The sequence below is a fragment of the Macrobrachium rosenbergii genome, chromosome 49 (assembly GCF_040412425.1).
Source record: "Macrobrachium rosenbergii isolate ZJJX-2024 chromosome 49, ASM4041242v1, whole genome shotgun sequence".
Classification (NCBI taxonomy): domain Eukaryota; kingdom Metazoa; phylum Arthropoda; class Malacostraca; order Decapoda; family Palaemonidae; genus Macrobrachium; species Macrobrachium rosenbergii.
Window position 1 is genome coordinate 20,412,985 of NC_089789.1, and position 23,101 is coordinate 20,436,085.

At 34.6% G+C, this 23,101-nt stretch overlaps 1 long non-coding RNA gene across 1 annotated transcript in view; it reads right to left on the reverse strand.

The window, feature by feature from the left end:
* Positions 1-23,101, reverse strand: part of LOC136832146 (uncharacterized) — a 217,773-nt gene that overhangs the window by 173,344 nt on the left and 21,328 nt on the right. The window contains exon 2 of the long non-coding RNA XR_010851093.1: positions 19,610-19,683. This is a non-coding gene — a long non-coding RNA (uncharacterized lncRNA). The remainder of the gene's footprint in view (positions 1-19,609; positions 19,684-23,101) is intronic.

Below are 23,101 nucleotides of genomic sequence, written 5' to 3' on the forward strand. Positions count from 1 at the left end.
TTGATAGCGAGTGGATCTATACGGATTGTGTCTAGAAATCAAAAATCATTTCATTTTTGGTTCTTGATTTTAATTTGCTATATTTGAAGGTTATAAAAGCCGTAGTAACCGTAACGGCGCGCGTTCTCATTGTTGTCCACTGTAAGCGTTTTGGTTATCAGGATACAACTGCTTCAAATAATCACTGTACTTGTTGCTGTGCAACTTTCTTCTTTTCACGTCATAATTCATTAAATGGCATACATTCTGATGAAATTTAATCACAGCAGAAGGTAAATCTCACTGCAATGGAGAGATTAGTTTCTGTTACTCCAGCAAAATTTAATACTCTATTGATAAATACTCTGTATTCTTAAACTGTTATTCGTAGGTTATCAAGGTTTAGCAAATGTTTAACAGAAATAAGATTTTTTCATGATCGTGTGACAATGAATCGTTAATCAATAACTCAGTTATGGAAATCCTACCTAAAAAGTCTTTCATTAAAATACAGTATTAGCAAAATGATTCCATACATATATTAGGGTCTCATAAGCTACTTATATATTCCCCTTTGCCTGTGTATTACCTCCAGTACCACAAAAACAACCTCATATTGCAGTATTAAGGTGGAATATTACTGGCTTCTAGCAGTTTGCATGTAACTTTTTGACACCATAATAACTGTATGAAACAAGTGGCTTCATACAAACAATGACATTGAAAGGGTAATGTGGCGGAATTTACCTGATGTTGTGTATGTATGAGTAAGTTATGTCACAGCGTCTGTCAATAATGCAAGAGGGTAATGGGACCTTGATCGGGGTCGCTATTTACGTTCGACGCTGATGGCTGTTTAAACCAGGACTTCTGCTTTTAATGGACCAGTTAGCATTCTAGATCACAATGGTTACTCGAGGAGCTAGGTAATCACTTCCATAACTTTGTGTACGCAAGTAAATATTTTTTTTAACTATAACCATGTTGCATTTTTCTAGTGAGAAGTGGAGGAACATGATGGTGTTATTTTTCAGATTTTTGGCAAACCTGTATGGTGTGGGGTTGCTAGCCACGTCCTGCCCCATGAATTTAAAAGAGGATCATGTGCATCTGTTCTTTGTGGTCACCGATGCACTTATTACACCACCAACCTTAGGTAGGTGCAATCAGCCGGAGTGGACATTGAGGCTGCATGGTGCAGCAATCGGCTCACTTATGTTGGGTATGCGAATCTCTTCCATGGGCCATCAGTGCTCTACACTAAGTAACGGCAAAGCTGTTCCAATCTGGTATAAGTATAACACACACACACACACACATTTACACATATATATATATATATATATATATATATATATATATATATATATATATATATATGTATATATATATATATATATATATATATATATATATATATATATATATATATATATATATAGTATCTATATTTTGCTCTTAAGGAAATTGCTTTCATTTTATATTAATAAAGTTTAAATTAAGTTACTAGTTTCCTTAAATTAAGTTTAGTTTTAAGGTTAAATTTAAGTTTTTTGTGAAGGGTTTGTTTTTAGCCTTCAGCTGTTTTTGGAAGTGCTGTTTCTCCTCCTCCCCGCCAGGTGTTTAAGTGATAGTGCTATTTTTGACGCTCTTTATATTTTTATTTTTGGGCGTGTGACGTGGACCCAAAGTGTCGTCAGAGGAGGGGTGTGTATCTTGGGGAGTTCGGGTTAGTAGAGCGACCCACAATATTGCTGCAGACTGCTTGATTGGAGACGTTGTGACCGTATTCTTGAGTGTTAAAACTTGCACTCCTTCGGCTTCTGTTTGAACTTCTCCAAGGACCAACATAGCCTTGGTATATCAGAGGTGTCCTCTGATTAGTGGATCTTCGTTATTTTGTTCCACTTCCTGACATGGCTCAGGAGTCTCCTGATCTACATATTTGTCTCCAGCAGCTGCACCGTGGGTTTCAAAACCCGTGAGGTGGCCAGTAGGGTGGATATCACCAGGTAATGTGCTGTTTATTGTTTGTCCTGGATATTTTGTGGACAATTGCTACAACACTAGTGCGTGTGTTCATGAGGATTACAGCAGGACACCTCTTGATTGGCCCTCATCTTCGGAGTGAGAGCTTAGATATAACTCCGTGTTTCCTCGTGCGTCGTAACTGCTTTCTTCAAGGCGTGACAGCTCTGAAATGTTATTACAACTATTTCAGGTGTAATTTATATTATTTCGTATTGTTTTTTTAAGTGTTCATATCCGTTGCGTTTGTTTGTCTTTTTGTAAGTTGTTTGGAGGCACTGCTTTCCCCAACTTATTATAACTATCTTTGCGTCTAGCTTTATAAAGTTAGGTAGGAGATTTAAGGCTTTATTTCTTGTTTTATGATCTTCTCCTTCCTTCTTCTTTTAGTATAATTTTAGGTAGAGGTTGATGATTAATAGCCGGCTTTTCTTTTCAATATAAATTTTGATTACCTACGTAATAGTCTATGTTAGGGAATTAGTATTTAGCTTTAGGGGTATTACGTGAACAGTGTTCATTTATTAAGTGCTAAAAAATTGTTTGTACTTTTGTTGGAAGTAATTTCCTTAAGGAAAATTTGTTGTGTTCAATTTCAGTTCTTTGTGTAATAAATATTGTTAAGTTTTTTTTCGTTTTTCATTGTTGCCTGGTTGATATTTCTGTCTGTGTCTGAAAACGTCTACTCCAGAGCCCATGTCTTTCTGTATTGAGCTCATTATGGTCTCAGCAAAGAGCTGTAACAATAGACATATACATATATATATCTTCTTCATAAATTACACACACACACACACACACACACACACACATATATATATATATATATATATATATATATATATATATATATATATATATATAAAAATGTTTAACCTATACATTCTTCTGACGTGCCCTTCAGCCGTTTCTGTCGTTTTATTTTCTCGATCAAAATCGTATCATATGCCCTCCATTGTTTAGTAAGTAATGTAATTTCACTATAATCATTAAAGTAATTCTTTTCAATATACAGCACAACAATCATTCCTCTCACACATTGTTATGGAACCTGTCCCTAATCCAGAAATACCTTAAAAATCCCTGCCAGCCACTCGATCCCAATTCCACCCTCAAACACCAATCTTTAGCTCGTAATCTCCTCTACTTCTTTGGTCTTTACAGTCTTTGCCCTCTGGTGCAATCGCTCTCTAACAAACACTAATCCCTTCAACTGTTGCATCATACACCGATGCCTCTCTTATACCTTCCCGCAAATAAATTTTAAAACTATTTCCATCGATTCAGAACAGCATTCGTATTAGGTAACATCTACTCATTTACATATTATTTTCTAAGACACTTGATTCTTAAGTTGTCTTTACGCATTTAGTTCTAGGGAGAACAATCTTTTTTCGGTGCCTATAGCTTTTGTTCATTTTCTCTCTTCTACATGGAAGATTTAGAGAAAAGGAAAAAGACGAGATTCACTGGGAAAACATTTTGTTGTGAAAATCTCCGACCTGTTTCTTTGTGCATGAGCTTCCCGTGACGTGTCAGCGTATATAACAGAGACAGGGGTTTAGGAGATAAGTCGAGAGATGGAAGAAAACATTTTAACTTCTCACTTCGTTTGGCTAAACTTCTGAGGAAGAAGGCAGAGAAATTGCATCTTGCATTCTCGTAGTCCCTTGGAAAATCACAGTCGTGCAAATATTGTCTCTTTTATGTCTTATTTTCATTCTACGCAAGGTCAAAAATGAAAGAAAGAAAGAAAGAAAGAGGAGAAGAGGAAAGGACACTATTTGGAAGCTCATTATTAAAATATAAAATTCTTTGTAAATGCTTCCTTCGGAAAAAATCTTAACATTTCTTTTATTCTTAATTTCTTTTAAAAAATCATTACAGATTTCTCATGCAACTTAGTCCTTATTACTTAAATTTCCTTTAATATGAGCAACTGCTTAATTGTGAAAAAGATATTTTATTATAAGAAAATGCGAACATATTTTGTCACTCAGGCTCTAAGCTATCTGGCAGCTTTTCAACTTACGCGAATGGTTTCATTTTAATTCCAATTAAAATTGTTCAATTTTAGTGCTATTCTTATTGTTCACTTTACATCTAAAGTATTACTGTTACCTATTACACCAGCTGGATTATTTTTTTATGTAATTCAACTTTAAAACTAGGTTATTAATCTTCTTCTATTCGGCTGATAAGGCAGATCAGAAATTGACTAACTAGCACTCTCTCTCTCTCTCTCTCTCTAAATATATATACATATATATATATATATATATATATATATATATATATATATATATATATATATATATATATATATATATATGTGTGTGTGTGTGTGTGTGTGCATGCATGTATGTATATATACAAAGACATATGTATATGTATGTGGTCACGTGTTTGGTTGCGCATTTTATGTATCTACTGTATAAGACCGAAACTGTAACTAATATAAAAGAAGGTGACGGATACCGAAAACTGAAAGACCCTAACCATCAGGAATTTAAAACTATTGCAGGACCCTAGCCAATCTCAAATTATCAAAATGACATCACAGACAGACCTTACCTTCTCTTGAATAATTCTACTGCCGAAAATTAGTAATCCCATCCACATAAGCATAGGGCACCAGAATTCCTCTCGCGTCTAGAACTGGGTTTTGAATATTTCACTGAGGAAGGAAATATGTCATTCAGTCCACAACTTGCGTCGGGTAAACGAATGACATTCAGAATGAGCTGAAGTAAAATAAAGTCAGGAGAGTCTTTGCTACTCCATCACCTAATCAAACAAAAATTCTATATCACGGAATTGTAATTTTCATCTATGATAAGCCTATTGAAGTTTTGAAATTCACGAAAACCTCTTAGCAATTCAAATCTTAAGTACGACTTGTTGAAGTAGCAGGCAAGGGCAACAACTTGTTTCCCCTAACTAGCACCAGCTTCATAGCACTGTTTAAAAAGATCTCATTGGCTGTGCAGGCATTCTTTTCTACTCCAGACGCAGATAGACATTATTCAAGTCATGCAGGTGAGTGAGCCGGGTAGGAATGAAGGAAACTTAGCCCAAAGGGAAAAGGACATAAAAATTACATATGATAAAAGACTGGGTCAGGAAGGTATTTTTGTGGGCGAAGGAGAAAGGGCATCTGAATGACGGGTTATTTGAAGGAAAGCTGGAAATTATTTAAGGTGCAAATGCAAAGAGGAGAGTAAAGATTACAGATAAATATTACTGAAATACCGGAAATGGAGAAGTTAAAGGAGAAAGAATAGGTAACGATGAACTATTTGTGGGAGATGTAAAAACGAATTTGGAAACTGCTCAGAATGTAAGTGGAGGTGCAGAAAGAAAGCTGGGAAGCAATTACTTATCAATAAAAGAAAAAATACACATTAACTGGTGCTGAATGAACAGAATACAATTTTCTGTCAACCGTTACCATCAATGAATGAAGATGAAAGCCAACGCATGGAGGGACAAGATTTAAAGAGCTTATTACAATGTGAGAATTGTTAAGTAATTCATTACGCAGATGCATGGAAGGTCTTTGATAGTCCAACAATGAAAGACAGCCAGTAGTTGATGGGATTTAGAGTTAAATGCTGTTCTACAGTGCAGGCATATTTTAGTGTAGCTGAAGGGCATTTCAATTGAATAATTTTAATAGGAAATGCCCGAGAGTTGAAATATCATTGTATCTGCCGGTACAGATGATGTCGATACACACGAGCGCATGCACACACCCACCCGCCACACACACACACACACACATTCAAATATATATATATATATATATATATATAGATATATATATATATATATATATATATATATATATATATATATATATATATATATATATATATATATATATATATATATATATATGTGTGTGTGTGTGTGTGTGTGTATGTTTCACTCACATTCATCTTTTTCAAACTTGCCATTACATCCTTTGTAAAAACAGATATCATAAAAGGACGCAAATACTGATAATATATCCAAGATACGCTGTTTACTAAAGCAGAAACATTTTCCAGGGGTCCACTCAGTGAACTTGAAAGCCTCATGGATGATACCAAATTAAGTTGTTATTCCCTCATCAAATCCACAAAAATTACATACCTAAAGAGCAGGATCAATTATTTGCAGTTTACAAAGGCGTGATGCGCTTTCATTAATTTTCAATGATGATTGACAGCCTTTGATATTATTTGACTCCTAGTTATTGCAAAGCATTCGAGTACTGGCCATAGTTTACTAATGATACCGAAATTAAAACAATTATTCTAAACCAATGTTATGAATGGGAAAGATTGTTTGGTGACCAGTGATCAGAACTATTATTATTATTATTATTATTATTATTATTATTATTATTATTATTATTATTATTATTATTATTATTATTATTATTATTCAGATGAGTTGAAATTCAAGCTTCCAAAGAACATGGTGCTCATTAGGAAGTAAGAGAAGGTCAAGGGAAATAGAGAAAGAAGAGCTCTCACTTATTAAAAAGAAAAAAATAAATTAATAAATTAATAAACAGATAAAAATGTATTAAAATGCAAGGAGAATAGCATTAGGGTAGTAATGCACTGCATCTTCGCTTGAACTTTTGAAGTTCCAATTGCACGACATCCTCAGGGAGACTGTTCCACAGTCCTGCGGTGTGGGAACAAAGAACCTCTGGAACTGAGAAGTTCGACAGCGAGGCACATTTACTGCATATTGGTGCTGCTGATCAGCGAATCTGGTTGCTCTCGGCAGGTAAAGGGGATCAGGGATCAGTTGTGAATGTGAAAAACCTCTACCAAAATACAACTTAAGAAAAAGTGACAAACAAGAGACCACCCGTCGATGGTCCTTGTCATAATTGCCAACGGAGATACATCTCTGGCAGAAGCAGCCATCCACACAGGATAACAGTATTCTAGTAAGGGAAGTACAAATAACCTAAAACAGGTTACACTGATTTTATCACTGTCGTAAATATATGAGGCCTTACAAACAATACCTAACATTCGTGCGGCATTTGCTGAAACTTTCATTTGATGTTTTTCAAAAGTAAGATGTGAGTCAAAAGTTACACCTAAAATAGTTGAAGCCTCAGACTCATTCGGCAAAGTCCCATACACCTGAAGGGGAGGATGGGGTGGGTGAAAAATCTGTACGAGATCTGATATAATCAATGGTGTTTTCGTTTTACTGGAGTTCAGCCTCATACCCCACCGACTGCACCATTCGCTGATCCGGTCCATGTCTCGATTGAGCCTCATTTCTCATAAGTGGAGACTTTACTACACCCACAAGTGTTGCATCATCGGCATCTTGTTTTCCAGACCAATATGGTATATCACTTGCACACACCAAACATAATAGTGGAACAAGAACACTACCCTGTGGAACTCCAGACGCAATAGGTCTTGATTAACTATAGATCCCATCAACAGCAACTCGCTGCTGCCTACCTGTAAGGAAATCTTGAAGTAATCCTGACACATATCCATCCACTCCAAGATTCTGAAGTTCATAAATAAGTGCCTTATGATTTGCAAAATCGAAACCAGCACTAAAATCTATTTAAATTACTCTGCACTCAAAACCCCTACCAAGGTTCTCTTACAAATGACATATCAAGTCTAAAAGAGCATCACAGGTACCTAACTGCTTTCTTTATGCATATTGACTATCAGTTAACAATCCTTTACATTCCACATACTTATATAGTGGCTTAAAATAATTTTTTAAGCAACTTTGCAGAACACAGGGAGAATAGAAATTGGCCTGTAGTTACTGCAGTCTGTAGATATATATGCCACTCTTTGGAACAGGCACTGTATTGCTAAGCTTGCGCTCATCCGCAAAGATACCATGTCAACGCAAAACTCTATGAATCATTCTTTCCATCATGCTGAACGAAGCGGTAACTTCACCCTTCCTACCATGACGGGTTCGAATCCTTAAGTGAGAAGGATATCCTCTTCATTTATTTCCACATTTGGAATCAACACCTTAAATGGATAGCAGATCCATTAAAAAGTGTGAAAACCGAGAGGTTATGATGACTCTATGGCTGTCAAAAATACAAGCTCAATATCATTTTTTCTGATAAACGACCAATTCCATGTTGCCCCTATCCCTATTGCCATTCGTTTATTCATTAGATTGCAGCCTAAGACTGAGGCAGTTTTATATAGAGCCAAAACATGGTCAGAGAGGCGTCGTATCACATTTCATATGTACCGACAGCCTGACTTGGACTCACTCGTTAGGAAAATTAAACGCCATACATTCCGTTCGCCTGTAATTGATCGTTAATGACTTGGCATCTTTTGAGCTCTGGACTTGAAAATAGTTTTCGAAAGTCGTGGCCATCTCATTCATATGTTCTCTTTTACTTGCGTGTGCACGTACATGCACACACACACACATACTACGGACGTTTAATGAACCAGTTAAGATTTCTGGAACAAAAGTGAAGAAATTACTATTTTCGTGTGATTATACTACTAGAAACATCTTAGAAAGGGCTAGGGAAAAACTCTTTGCCAGCTTGAGCTTGTACTGCTCATTAAAGGCTGAACAGCTATATCTCTATAATTATCATCAGGTATAGATGTAGTTTGTTCTGAGGAGTATATTTGAAATATCATGAACTTTGGCACACTATCTGTTGAACCAACGACCAAACTCTTATTCGCATGGTAACTTTCTAACAATGTATAAGAGGCAGTGACTTCTCCACCTTCCCAGTGGTCACATGATAAATACACACACACACACATATATGTATATATATATATATATATATATATATATATATATATATATATATATATATATATATATATATATATATATATATATATATATATACACATATACATGATAGTTACATCATCCAATGTCGTGATAGCCAGAAGATTTTCTTTTATCCTCTAAACCTTCGGGTTTGTTCCTTAAAAAAATAGTATTTCCCATCGAGGTATGCCTGAGGAAATTTTCTCTCTGAAGATGAGATAGAGCTATAAAGTGTAATTATGGTATAATTATGGTTAAATGAGCATTTTCGCTATTCAATACTATATAAAGCCGTACAGTGTCTTTGTACCGACTCAACTATATTTCATAACTACAAAAAGCATCAAATCTCCAAACGTACGCGACTGAACAACCAGTCTCTCTCTCTCTCTCTCTCTCTCTCTCTCTCTCTCTCTCTCTCTCTCTCTCTCTCTCTCTCTCTCTCTCTCTTTAAGTAGCTATCTATTAATTAAGCCTACGCAGTCATTCCCCCTTAAATATTCCAAAATCTTTAAGCCAGGAATAATCCAACACCAACTCCTTCACATCATTACCCACAGCTGTTGGTGCTTCGTCCGGAGGTATTCCATTCTCCTCCGCCTCAGCCAACATAACTTTGAGCTCTTACCCACGAGCTGTCAAGGTCCGCCCAACAAGTGGTGGAAGTCGAGTTTCCTGGCGATGCTTGCAATATCAGAGGCAGAGACAACTTGGCATCAGTTTCTCTTCCCACTGACAGGAGAGTATTCGTTTCCTTGTGAATGTTGTAAATGCCAATGGACAGGGTGTGTCAGAACAGTTGCATCTTCTGAGTACACAGCACATACGATATGATGTTTCATCTACTTCGGTCCTGCTCAAGTGCATGTGAATTCGAAATATATACGTACGTATGAGCTGACATAAATTCCAGTCCTTCTTAACAGCGTAGTGGGTAAAGGGGTAGAACCTCGCTCTTACTACCATGCATGGATTTGATGTTCACCAAAGGAGGAAGATCTTATGTATTTATTTTCACTTGGTTTTAAGAGCGTCCAGCGGAAAGCATCTCCAAAAACTGTGAGAATATTAAGAGTTGAAGAGGAAATTTTTAGCTAAATTTCTGAAGAAATTAACCATTAAACTTCATATACAGTATATAGGTTTTAAGAGGCATATAATTTTCTTCAATGTGCTTTCCTTCAATGAAAAGTATTCTTAATGCGAAGTTCGGCGGAAGAAGCAGCCCAGAGTTTTTATCCCGACCAAGCACACTCGGAAAAAAAAAATGTAAAAAATTGAATATGAAATAACTCCAAAGAAGGTTAAATGCCGCAAACACAGCTATGAGATTATCTGAATTAATATGTATATATATAATAAATAAATATATACAGTATATATATACATATATTCAGTATACACATAAGTATATATATTATATATACATATATGTGCGTGTTGTGTGTGTATATATGTAAATTGCACGCACTCGGCATATCTGTTGTGTTTAGTCCAATAATCAAATCTTTGCTCTCTTACAGGTAAGGACAAAATTCGATCAAAAATAGCATAGTTCAACGTACACTTACACACCCAGACGCACTTATGCACGTATATCAAACGTACTGTGTTGAGAAACAATCTTAATACCAACAGTTATTATAACAGTTAAACATTATTCCTGCGAAATGCACATAGTTAAGCAGAACGCACAGCATCCGCTAACGGAGTGTCTGGGAGGGTATCAGACCCCTTCCGGAGGGAAATGCCCATAATTTGCAGCGGAACCGTGTCATTTGAATCCAGTAACAGTGACTTAGTTGCTCCTGCAAACTGCCGACTATTATGTAACTATCATTTACCCGCGACCACACCGCTTTGCGTGGTGGAATTCACCGTCTGAGAGGGAGAGATGCGAGTGCAACAGTGTGACCGCTGCAGCCTGCATTACTGTTCAAAGAAAGTATATAAGCATGAGGTTAGAGTCAAAGGATATAGACTGTTTACATTTGTTTTATGGCATCAAGAATCTGCTTCAGCGTTTCTTGCATTGTGCGTTGTTCATAGCTTTGCCTATTCCAGTACTTAATTTATTCATATATTTCGCTGAATATATCTATGACAAATAGCAATTTTCTTGAAAGTAAAGCACATCAGACAGTGGGAAGAATGAAATCAATCTGAGCCGCTAAAGATAATCGCTTCCTTGAAATATTCCACCTGACTAGATACATATTACTTGGATGTGTCAATACATTTATTTTTTCTCGGGTAAAATGCCTCAATCTATCTTATAACGTAAGCATCTCTAGATGCTGAGAGTCCCTGGATATATTAAAAGTAATTTTGTAAATCTCTTCTAACTAGATATAAATGATGTCTCCTTCAGCCAAAACATGTAAACTCCAACGTGACATATCACGACCAGTGGCATTTCCACATAATCTTCCAGAATTCCCTGACGCCAGAGGAGGATTGAGAGAGCACACTGTCCCATTACTTATTGACCAATGAATAGGCAACTTCAGGAGATTTGGATTAATTAAGCAAGGGCTTCGTCGTAGCTATTACACTTGACATGTTCGCCTGCTACCTTACCCTACTGAATGATTTACTGGATATCCTTTCCTCCTGAGGAAGTTTTTCTCGCTGTGATAAAATGTCTCGCTGAGGTTATAAGTAATTTGCTCAGCTTCGTAGTTTCCAAAATTCTAACAGAAAAATACACTTTTATTTCAGTGGAATGGCTTACGAATTACAAAAAGGAAGAGAGAGAGAGAGAGAGAGAGAGAGAGAGAGAGAGAGAGAGAGAGAGAGAACTTGGCACATGTCTATTTTTGCACCGCAATCGTCCCCAACGTTCCCAGCTTCCCCCAAGGAAAAAGGAAAAAATAACTTACGTTTTGGTCATGAAAATTATTGACACCAAGAAGTAATATGAAATGCGCTGATCATTTCCTAAAGGATATATCATGAAAATTTCTATATTGCTGACAATAAATGTATTTTTTTCATTTTCCTTTTGAAACTGAAACGTATTTGTTAAATGTTAATGAAATATAAAATGGAAGTAGTTGAAACGAAATATCTGTAATAACACTTGGACAGTAAAGATCGAAATTGAATAAATTATACAAATAAAATCACATTAATCACGTTTGGTCATGTAGAAGGACTAGGATAAGATACCTTACTGATGACTATAATTCAAAGGTGTTGAGAAGAAGGAGGCCAGTAAAATGTACTAAATCTGACGAAGTGACAACAGATTTGATTAAGAGACTCATAATTAATGCATGCCGATAGATACTCACCTTTGCAAGTTTCCTCTCACAAATAATAGTCCCTTGAACTTGCTTCAGTATGAAAGAAAATTTTCAGCCCATTTCTTTACACAAAGATTTTCCTATGCTGAAGAGGTAATGAATACCAGGATGCACCTTTCAGGTGCAGTATTTGTGTAAAAGTGTCATTCTTCCAATGTCAAGAGAGGATTCAAGAGATCTTTGCAACATGAAAGAGTGAAATAAAAGAGAGAGAATTGAAAAAAATATCGTGATTGGCCACAAGAAAAGTTTTTTCATGCAGAAAAATTGGTCTCGTAAACAAAAAAGGAAAAAAGGAAAGGCCAAGGTAATGGAAAAATATTTCTAGATTGAGCCAATACTGTCCAACTAAATAATGAAACTGATATTCTTCATCCACAGATATTAAGTAAAATCTGTGTTGCATGATAAAGGACTCAGAAAAAACGAGAAAAACAAGTTAATTGTAGACCGGTTGAGAGGTATCGTATGATAATAACTTGAGAGATAATGGAACCTGAAATGAGCTTCAAACTCCAATGAAGACAGTTGCTGTAACATACAATGAGCAACTTGAAATAAGGTTTGGAGAAGTCAAAATCCGAAAAGAGAAAAGAATGAGTTTTTTGTGTTTTCGAAGAAGCCTCGTTCAGTGAAAATGACTGAAACAATCAACGCAAGTAGGGTGATAACATGCTTTACTGGAACATGACTAGTATTATAAGATATAATGCAGGTATATATATATATATATATATATATATATATATATATATATATATATATATATATATATATATATATATATATATATATATATATATATATATATATATATATATATATATATATATATATATATATATATATATATAAATAAACCACATCACCGTATATATATATATATATATAATATATATATATATATATATATATATATATATATATATATATATATATATATATATATATATATATATATATATATATATATATATATATATATATATATATATATATATATATATATATATATATATATATATTATATATAGTTTCATATACAAGCATTAAACTACAAATGTCCTTAAATGTCCAATTCGCTCTAAAATAATATATTCAGAGAGAGAGAGAGAGAGAGAGAGAGAGAGAGAGAGAGAGAGAGAGAGAGAGAGAGAGCTTGGCACATATCTATTTTTGCACCGCAATCGTTCCCAACTTCCCCAAGAAAAAGGATAAAATAACTTACGATTTGGTCATAAAAATTATTGACACCAGGAAGTAATACGAAACGCGCTGATCATTTCCTTAAGGATATATCGTGAAAAGTTCTATATTGCTGACAATAAATGTATATTTTTTTGTTCATTTTCCTTTTTGAAACTGAAATGTATTTGTTAAATGTTAATGAAATATAAAATGGAAGTAGTTGAAACGAAATATCTGTAATAACACTTGGAAAGTAAAGATCGAAATTGAATAAATTATACAAATAAAATCACATTAATCACGTTTGGTCATGTAGAAGGACTAGGATAAGATACCTTACTGATGACTCTAATTCAAAGGTGTTGACAAGAAGGAGGCCAGTAAAATGTACTAAATCTGACGAAGTGACAACAGATTTGATTAGGAGACTCATAACTAATGCATGCCGATAGATACTTACCTTAGCAAGTTTCCTCCCACAAATAATACTCCCTTGAACTTGCTTCAGTATGAAAGAAAATTTTCAGCCCATTTCTTTATACAAAGATTTTCCTATGCTGAAGAGGTAATGAATACCAGGATGCAGTATTTGTGTAACAGTGTCATTCCTCCAATGTCAAGAGAGGATTCAAGAGATCTTTGTAACATGAAAGAGCGAAACAAAAAAGAGAGAATTGAAAAAATATCGTGACTGGCCACAAGAAAAATTTGTTCATGGAGAAAAATTGGTCTCGTAAAGAAAAAGGAAAAAGGAAAGGCCAAGGAAATGGAAAAATATTTCTAGATTGAGCCAATATTGTCCAACTACATAACGAAACTGATATTCTTCATCCACAGATATTTAGTAAAATTTGTGTTACATGATAAAGGACTCAGAAAAAACGAGAAAAACAAGTTAATTGTAGACCGGTTGAGAGGTACCGTATGATAATAACTTGAGAGGTAATGGAACCTGAAATGAGCTTCAAACTCCAATGAAGACAGTTGCTGTAACATACAATGAGCAACTTGAAATAAGGTTTGGAGAAGTCAAAATCCGAAAACAGAAAAGAATGAGCTTTTTTGTGTTTTCGAAGAAGCCTCGTTCAGTGAAAATGATCGAAACAATCAACGCAAGTAGGGTGATAACATACTTTACTGGAACGTGACTAGTATCATAAGAGGTACTGCAATGTTAGTGGCACTAATATTTACTAATGAGAGACGTGGCAATATCAAGAACATATTTTTAGAGGAAATTAATTTCTGAGGCTCTTATTAGAATGTGTTGAATAATACTAGAACAGGATACCTAGACTCAGTTATACAGCACCAAAAACAACTGGTTGATCCTTTAAGAGAAGAGGAGAGAGAGACTGTGTCACCGTGGATGGAATGAGAAGGACTTCCAGCGAGAGGAAAATAACCCTTTGAAAAACTCTGGGACTACCTGAGGTCGGAGGAAAATTTTTCACTGAATTTAATCGAGGCGAATTACTATGATGTGGGAATTACCGGCTCTTGCTTTGAAGATGAGGCCATTAAAGCCTTTGGATATGTAACTGTTCCAGGCTTTTATAAGCAGTTGCATAAAGGCTTTTGTACTTATTCTCCCTCCCAGTCATGGTTCATGCACACAGATATACATACACATAACATTTATACATACATACATACATACATACATACATACATACATACATACATACATACATACATACATATATATATATATATATATATATATATATATATATATATATATATATATATATATATATATGCACATATATGTAATATATATAAAATGAATTTTATCACATCACCGTGATTCATATACAAGCATTAAACTACAAATGTCCTTTAATATCCAAGTCGCTTTATCCCGGAAATAATATATTTAGAGAGAGAGAGAGAGAGAGAGAGAGAGAGAGAGAGAGAGAGAGAGAGAGAGAGAGAGAGAGAAGAGAGAAATTATATATTTTTTCCATCTATCGTTGTTTCAGCTTTCTCTAACTACCATTAATCTCCTTATGCCGGTTCCTGGTTTCCATTGTGTTTACACCCTACAGTTTACAGTTCGTTCTAGACATTTCATTTTAGCGATGTCGCAGACCCATCTATGGTGATGAACCGAATTTGTAGCATAAAAAAAGACCTGCTCCATTGACAGGAGCAATACAAACGATGGGATTCGCAGTGGTACAATAGTGAGAAAAGCTGACGAGGAAAAGGAGACATTAGTATACTGGATCGCCTTTGAAATGATGGCACCCCGTTTGTGCATTCCACTGCATCTGAAATTTATTTATCCATTTATCATATATTTTTTTTTTATATCCCGTTCTTCATGGTATAGTTGGCTTAAATCTAACTACGGTTTTCTCTGCACTAGCGTTTACTGGACCACCATTATTCCCAAAGCTCTGTTCCATCACGGATCTCAAAAACTTTTAAAAGGCAGCATTTCTTTTTACAGGCTTGACTGTTCTGTTCGAGAATTACAATTAACACTCTCAGCAAATCCCTCGAAGAGAAGTTTGGTTAAGTAAACAATAAGAATGTAAAACAATAGTAGTAAATAGACTGCAATATTAGCACGTGACAGCGATATGTTCATAATAGAAGTACGAATTTCGTATTTAGTCATACTGTAATGCTTTTATCTCTACACAATGAGTTTCACTAATCAAAAGTGACTACTTTCGGTTTTAGGATACAGCACTTCTAATAAAGTAGAATTTCTCTGTTTAATATGTAAGAATTTAGACAGGAGCACTTAATACATCCTGGAACGATAACAAATGAATGTGTAACCATAATGTCAATGTATCGCTTTGTTTCAAGAATATATACAGGAGATACATCCAGTATGACATCATAATAACGATTACCTCATAAAAAGTGAACGCCATCAGTGGAAAGACGATGAAAACATTCATCTAAGTTAAAAAAAAAAAAAAAAAAAAAACAGTTTGCCAGTAACATTCCAGACAGAAACCCGGATTCGTTCTTTTTGGGCCGAATGTGCGAGACAATTACTCAGGCTGTCATTCTTGGTCTTATGGTCAATAAACCTTTTTTCGATAACTGACGCCAGTTTATCTCCGTCCCCTCTACTGGTCCTGAATTTCTGCTTTGACCCCGACTGGTTATTTCTCTCTCTCTCTCTCTCTCTCTCTCTCTCTCTGCAGCAATTTTGTGCTACAAAAAAGGGGAAATTGCGAATGTTTTATACAGCCCTTGCACAAGTTTAGTTTCCATTATTACTAGTTAAGGGGCAAGGAGTTGTTGATAGTATTTTCTGAATTATTAAGAAAATTATAAAAAATAAATAAATAAATAGCTGAGAAACAAAATCTAAAATTTTCTTCGCTTTCTACAATAACGAAAAATAGAAAATCCTCTGTTGAGTAGACTGCAAATGTTATTTTCATTCTCTTCCCTCAATTCATATGCAGGAAGCGGATTTATTTTAGCATAAATTTACTCTGAACTTATCTTCCTTCTGCCCTAATATCACATTATTTCTGTGAATCTTGGAAAAACTAAAGAAAAATATATGAATCGATCACCTAATTATACCAACCACTGGGAATATCTTGAAAGTGATTCTTCTCTTTTTTTGTTAGAAATAAAGTTCAATATTAAGCATGCAATGGAGTCTAAGAATAAAACCTTGATATAACCATGGTAGTTTCCAATCAGAAGCACGTTTTCTTAAGCAACAGAAACCTACCGAACTCGGGTATTCATAATAAATGATAACAAAATCTTTCGGTCAGTTAACGCAGATAGCCTTTGCATAATTATTTGCAGGTAAACACTGCAAGAGGGTAGGAAATATGTTATAGAAACTAAAACACGCAATTCAGTCTACTAACGAATTAATCTGTGAATAAGAAAAAACACTATGCTTTACGCTTGACGAACTTCAGTTTTAGTAGAAATATAGAAAATATATTGGCTCATTTAAACGGCGGAAAAAATACGTGAGTATCCTGTTCATTCACAAAATAATATGTAAAGGAAAAGAAAGAAAAGAAACAGTAAAAGGGGAAAATATGGCTAACACAGTAGACGAATGAGAAGGATGAAGATCTCCAGTTATGAAATTTTGATGTCATTAAATAAACCATATTAAGAGCATGAATATGACAAACCTCCTACCAGATATATTCAGTCTTGACGATAAAAGAAGGCAAGTCACAGCAATAGGTTATAAAATGACCTGCTTTATTCATTCATAAACTTTAACGTCTTGCTTGCAAAATGTGTATAATACAGTATGTGATGGACGCTGCATTTCCCTGCAATTATTCTATCGCACATATCTTAAAGGAAGTGAATATACTAAATGTATATAAGCAATGCTAATATTGCAAGGAATGCAATATATCTTGACCATGCGAGTACTACCTACTTCTCGCACCTGGGATATGACTGGTTAGCTATTAAGCGGAGACCCTATCAATTGCTTCATAATGAATGGCTGACCGGCCAGCCATTGCAACGGCTGCATTGGAGCTCAGTGGTAAAGGCTGAAGACTAATGGCTAAATATACAAGTGGTACTAACTTTATGCTTCTAGATAAACAAGCAAGGAGAAATTTGGAAACGCAAACTTTTTAATTAAGATATTGATTATCTTCTATTTTTAACAAATCAATTGCCGTTTCATCTTAATTTCCGCATTTCTTCTGGTGTGAACTTCATACTGGAGTGACTGAACTAATTTCACCAATGAACAACGCATTAATAAGACTGAATGAATTCCACAGCACTTTCACGCTCCAATACTTTTTTCTTTTTCAAGATAACTCTTCTTTGTCTATCTCCATTTCTCAATGTATGTGTGTATATATATATATATATATATATATATATATATATATATATATATATATATATATATATATATATATATATATACAGTATATGTATATATATATATATATATATATATATATATATATATATATATATATATATATATATATATATATATATATATATATATATATATATATATAATCATATAATCACCTCAATGTAACGTATATAAGATGACAATGACCATAAACATGATAATGATTCTGATGATGCAACCAAGACCCATCTCTGATATCATGACGTCTGACCACATAATAATGATGACAATGACACTATGGTACACAAGCACATTATTATGGTGCTGATGAAGATGGTCGTGCCAGAAACACTACGAATTTATTATAATTATCAAGAAGTCAGATCACAGGCTAACGATTTAAATGACCATGGAATAGCTCTAAGAATTGTGATGATGACGACGACGATGATGATGATGATGATGATGATGTAGCGGTGGTAGATTTATTTCAAAATGTAACGTGGAACCAATCTTCGTTATCATCATATCAGGAGACAGTGATGGTGAAAATGACGAATGTCTACATCAGAAATATGATACCGAAGTTGATGAATGATGGATATACTTCAAAATGCGACTTCCATTTCAACTGCTTCAACTGCAGATTGCCCACAGTAGTCAAACAGTTGGAGTGAGCCCTCAGGAACTAATTGCTGATTGACACCAAACCATTTCATGTGATAAGAGTGATTGTTTTCATATAACTGGAAAGTCTCTCTAATACTCAATATATCTGTCATGGTGATGGAAATTCTAAATATATTTTACAGAGAAAAAGCCATGCAGCATTTTGTGGCGTCAGGTCTTACTTGCGTTCTTTATCTCCAAATAAAATAATGAATATATAATTCTACAAAATTTTTCCGGACATTTTCCGTACTGACAGCTCACTTCAGGACACTTTGTTTTATGTTGCCCAGGAACACAGTAAGTACGTATCTATTACTATTGTATCTTGGGTCCCTAGCAATATTATTATTTCCTTTGCTGATACGATATTTCAACTAAATCCCTCTAAAAGAACGAAAGACGTTAGGCCAGAGTATGCTAACATCAGGATGTGCTCTCAAGTGAAACAACCTAACATTTCTACCAGAGATTTAGTTACCCTATAATAAATACTTGACAGTGTACATGTACATAACTAAAAAGCGCAACCCACTGCAACCCATTTTGCGGAAAATGCTCCTTTTACTTGAATTTCCCATACGACCAATTACATACTACACCTGGCTCATGTCGAATTTTCATATAATTTATATAAAAATGAATCTTTCCAGTAAGCTAGTCTTTAAACCAGTTCATTCGGAAAGGTATCTTCGCAAAAACTACTCAAAACAAAATCTAAATTCAAATTTGTTTCTACTACATTTGAACATTTGTTTCTGTACTTTACCTTAATAGTCTGGAGTGAGGAATCTCGTCTTGCAACATATTTGAAACTCCATCTGGCAGGGGAGAGCCCAAAGTCTGAAAAAATAAGAATAATATCTCGAATCAATTATCAAGTTATCACTGATAAAATCATCACGGATCTGATATGGTCATCATCAATATATTTACTAGGCATCTTATGCTTTCATCCCTCAACTGCCATTATAGATAAACCAAGATCACAGATCTTAGTTTCTTGATAATTTTTTAGAAAAATATAACTAGCCTATAGTGCTTCAGTTCCTTGAAATTGTCACATTGAAGGTTACATAATTTTATATTAGAGATTTGTGGATCATTACAAATTCAAGCAGAAATTCCCGACTGACGCTTCAGTGACTGACAACATTTTTTTATAAATTCCAAATACACAGCTTAATGAACCAATCAGCTAATCTTCAGCCTTTTCAGTGGTGTATACACCTACTTATAAAAACAAATTTGAATTTCGGCTCCAAAATTTAAAGCCCTAATTTTCTCTGAAAACAGGATTATCCTATTTTGACAGCAGATCAGAAAAGAATTCAACCATCTGGAATGTTTATTGAAACAATTTTCACAATTGTCAAGTTTTTAACAGGGATAGATTCCAGTTAACTTAAATACCACGGACTTGAGCATTTCCAAGAAACAGAAACGTTGGCTCTCTCTCTCTCTCTCTCTCTCTCTCTCTCTCTCTCTCTCTCTCTCTCTCTCTCTCTCTCTCTCTCTCTCGCGCTTGTCGTTTTAAATTCAGAAAAGCCATTGCTGTTCACTAAGCAATGGTCAACGATGATGTGTATAAGTTTCCATACACTACACGAGGGTGGGTGTTTAATGTGTAACGAGCTCTACTCGGTCTGAAAAAGTTCTAATAGGAGAGAGAGAGAGAGAGAGAGAGAGAGAGAGAGAGAGAGAGAGAGAGAGAGCAGACACACAGACATGCGTACAGAGCTATAACTGTTCATTTATTCACACTAATTTGTTGTCCTAAGTTGAAGGCTGTTTCATACGTGAACGATGAAACAGAATTCAATGCCAGACGAAAGTTGGATATCATTCCAAACAGTTATCTATAAATAACGGAGTACGAGAGTCATTTTAAATTCGGATTGACTTAATTACATATTCGCCTGGCTGCTGTCATTAATTCATTACAGTCTGCAATTTTAACTTGTAACAGTCATGTTATCGGATGAGTTTCTCGATGAAAGGCTTCGATTTGTGAAATTTATAACATTTATAATTCAGAACCGCTAATGGTCAATTAAATAATACTCTCTGTCATGTAATTAACTAGACAAAACCTTAATGTTTAACCGTCATACCAAGAACAGTTTACAAATAAATAATGTTTCCAATATTAATCAATTCTCATGCATATGAAGTTTCTGACGGAGATAGTTCACAAAAATATAGGCGCACGATTCCAGAAGATACTTGCATGTGAAAGCAAAGATACTTGTACTGTGAAAGTAGTCAAAGTAATGTTTCATAAATCGACAAGCTTATTTCTAGTTGCATTTAAATCACGTTTCAATCACGCTTTTATTTCATGTCAAAATCACATATCAGCTACTGCTATTAGCTGCGGGGATTGTAGAACCGATTCAAAATCTCAAAGCCCATCTGAATGCTATATCTAAATTTGTAATCTTTTTTTTCATTTGGCCTTCTTATTTATAAGAAAAGCAACAACAGTGATTACTTAGTACACTTTTCATAAAACGTACTTTTAGTTTTAAGTTCGTTCTTTATTTCAAATAAAGCTAAACGGAAAAAAAAGATAATTCGCCAATTATCTGTGAACACTCTCACCCCTCATTCGTGTCTTAATTCAAGAATACAGGCGAATGGAAAATAAATTCAGAACATGAATAAAAAAAAAAAGGCAATTTCCCGTCGTCACTGTGGAAAAACTGGATGTAAATCATTATAAATTAAATTCCTCGAGGGAAATAATACATATTATCTCAGCAGTGGTTAGAAATTGTTTTATAATCCACCGTGTGTCATGAAAACAATTATACTCTGAATGTTTGACGAACTCACAAATGATCTACATTTTACTTTTACTTCTATAATTTATTCATATATATATATTTTTAGTCGTATCCATTTGCACGCACCATTGTTTTCTTGATTAACGTTCCTGATACTGTAGTTATTTAGTTATAATCAGAGACTTTATTGGAAACTTTTTCTTTTGTTTGCAACCTGCCATTTTCCTAGAAACTTTTCATTTTATTTGCGCTGAGTCACACACACGTAATACGTAATTCTGTAAGTTTATTTTACTTTTAACAAGTAAAAAGTGCTCCGAAGTTTCTTCGGCGCAATCGAGCTCTCTGTACAGCGCATAAGCAAGGACACCGAAAATAGATCTCTCTTGTTGGTCTCGGTATGATGCTGCATGAGCCGCGGCCCCTGAATCTTCAACTAGGGCCCGGTGGTGGCCTGTCCTATACCGTTGCCAGAAGCACGACTATGGCTAACTTTAACCTTAGATCAGATAAAAACTACGGAGGTTAAAGGGCTGCAATTTGGTATGTTTGGCGATTGTAGGGTGGATGATCAACATACCAATTTGCAGCCCTCTAACCTCAGTAGTTTTTAAGATCTTAGGGCGGACAGAAAAAAGTGCGGACAGAATCAAGTCCGGACGGACAGACAAAGCCGGCACAATAGTTTTCTTTTACAGAAAACTAAAAATTATATTCCGCTTATTGGTTAATATCATTACACTATTTAGATTTATCTGATAGTTTATTCTGAAAACTCTGCATATTTAACTACAATCATTCAGTATTTCACGTCAGAATGAGAGATCTTATTTCGGACAGTTTAAATCTACATATTATGCATATGTACGACAAGTTATAAAAATGTGATTGCAAACTAAATCCCTCATTTATTCTTTTAGTCATAAAATATTCAGCGAAACAAAATGTTCAAACAAAATTTGCTTTTAAAATGTCATAAAATCATTTAAATATCCTACATTCATTATCAGCAGATAAATCTATTCCCTTAAATCATATTGGTAAAGCTCCATCGATGTCGTTGAAAGCAATTGCACAAAATCAGTTGAATAATTTTTATTGCAAAATAAACTTACTATAATCCATGAAACTTTATTTTGATTTGATATACGGAACTGATATATCAGTTCCGTTATAGCAAACGTTATCGAAGATATATCAAACAGAAAGTACAGTATAATGTCATGTCACTGTGAAATCCTTCTCTCTCGATAAAAACGAATTTACAATTGATAACTGATTCGTATTTGTTTGTGCTCATTATTAAAAGGCTGCAGTATTCCGCACCGTTCGTATTATATGCTAACATGCATATGAATCATAACTCTTGACATTGAAAAGTAAATGCTATAAAGAAGAACAGCTTTTAAAAACGCCACCCCCCCTCTCTCTCTCTCTCTCTCTCTCTCTCTCTCTCTCTCTCTCTCTCTCTC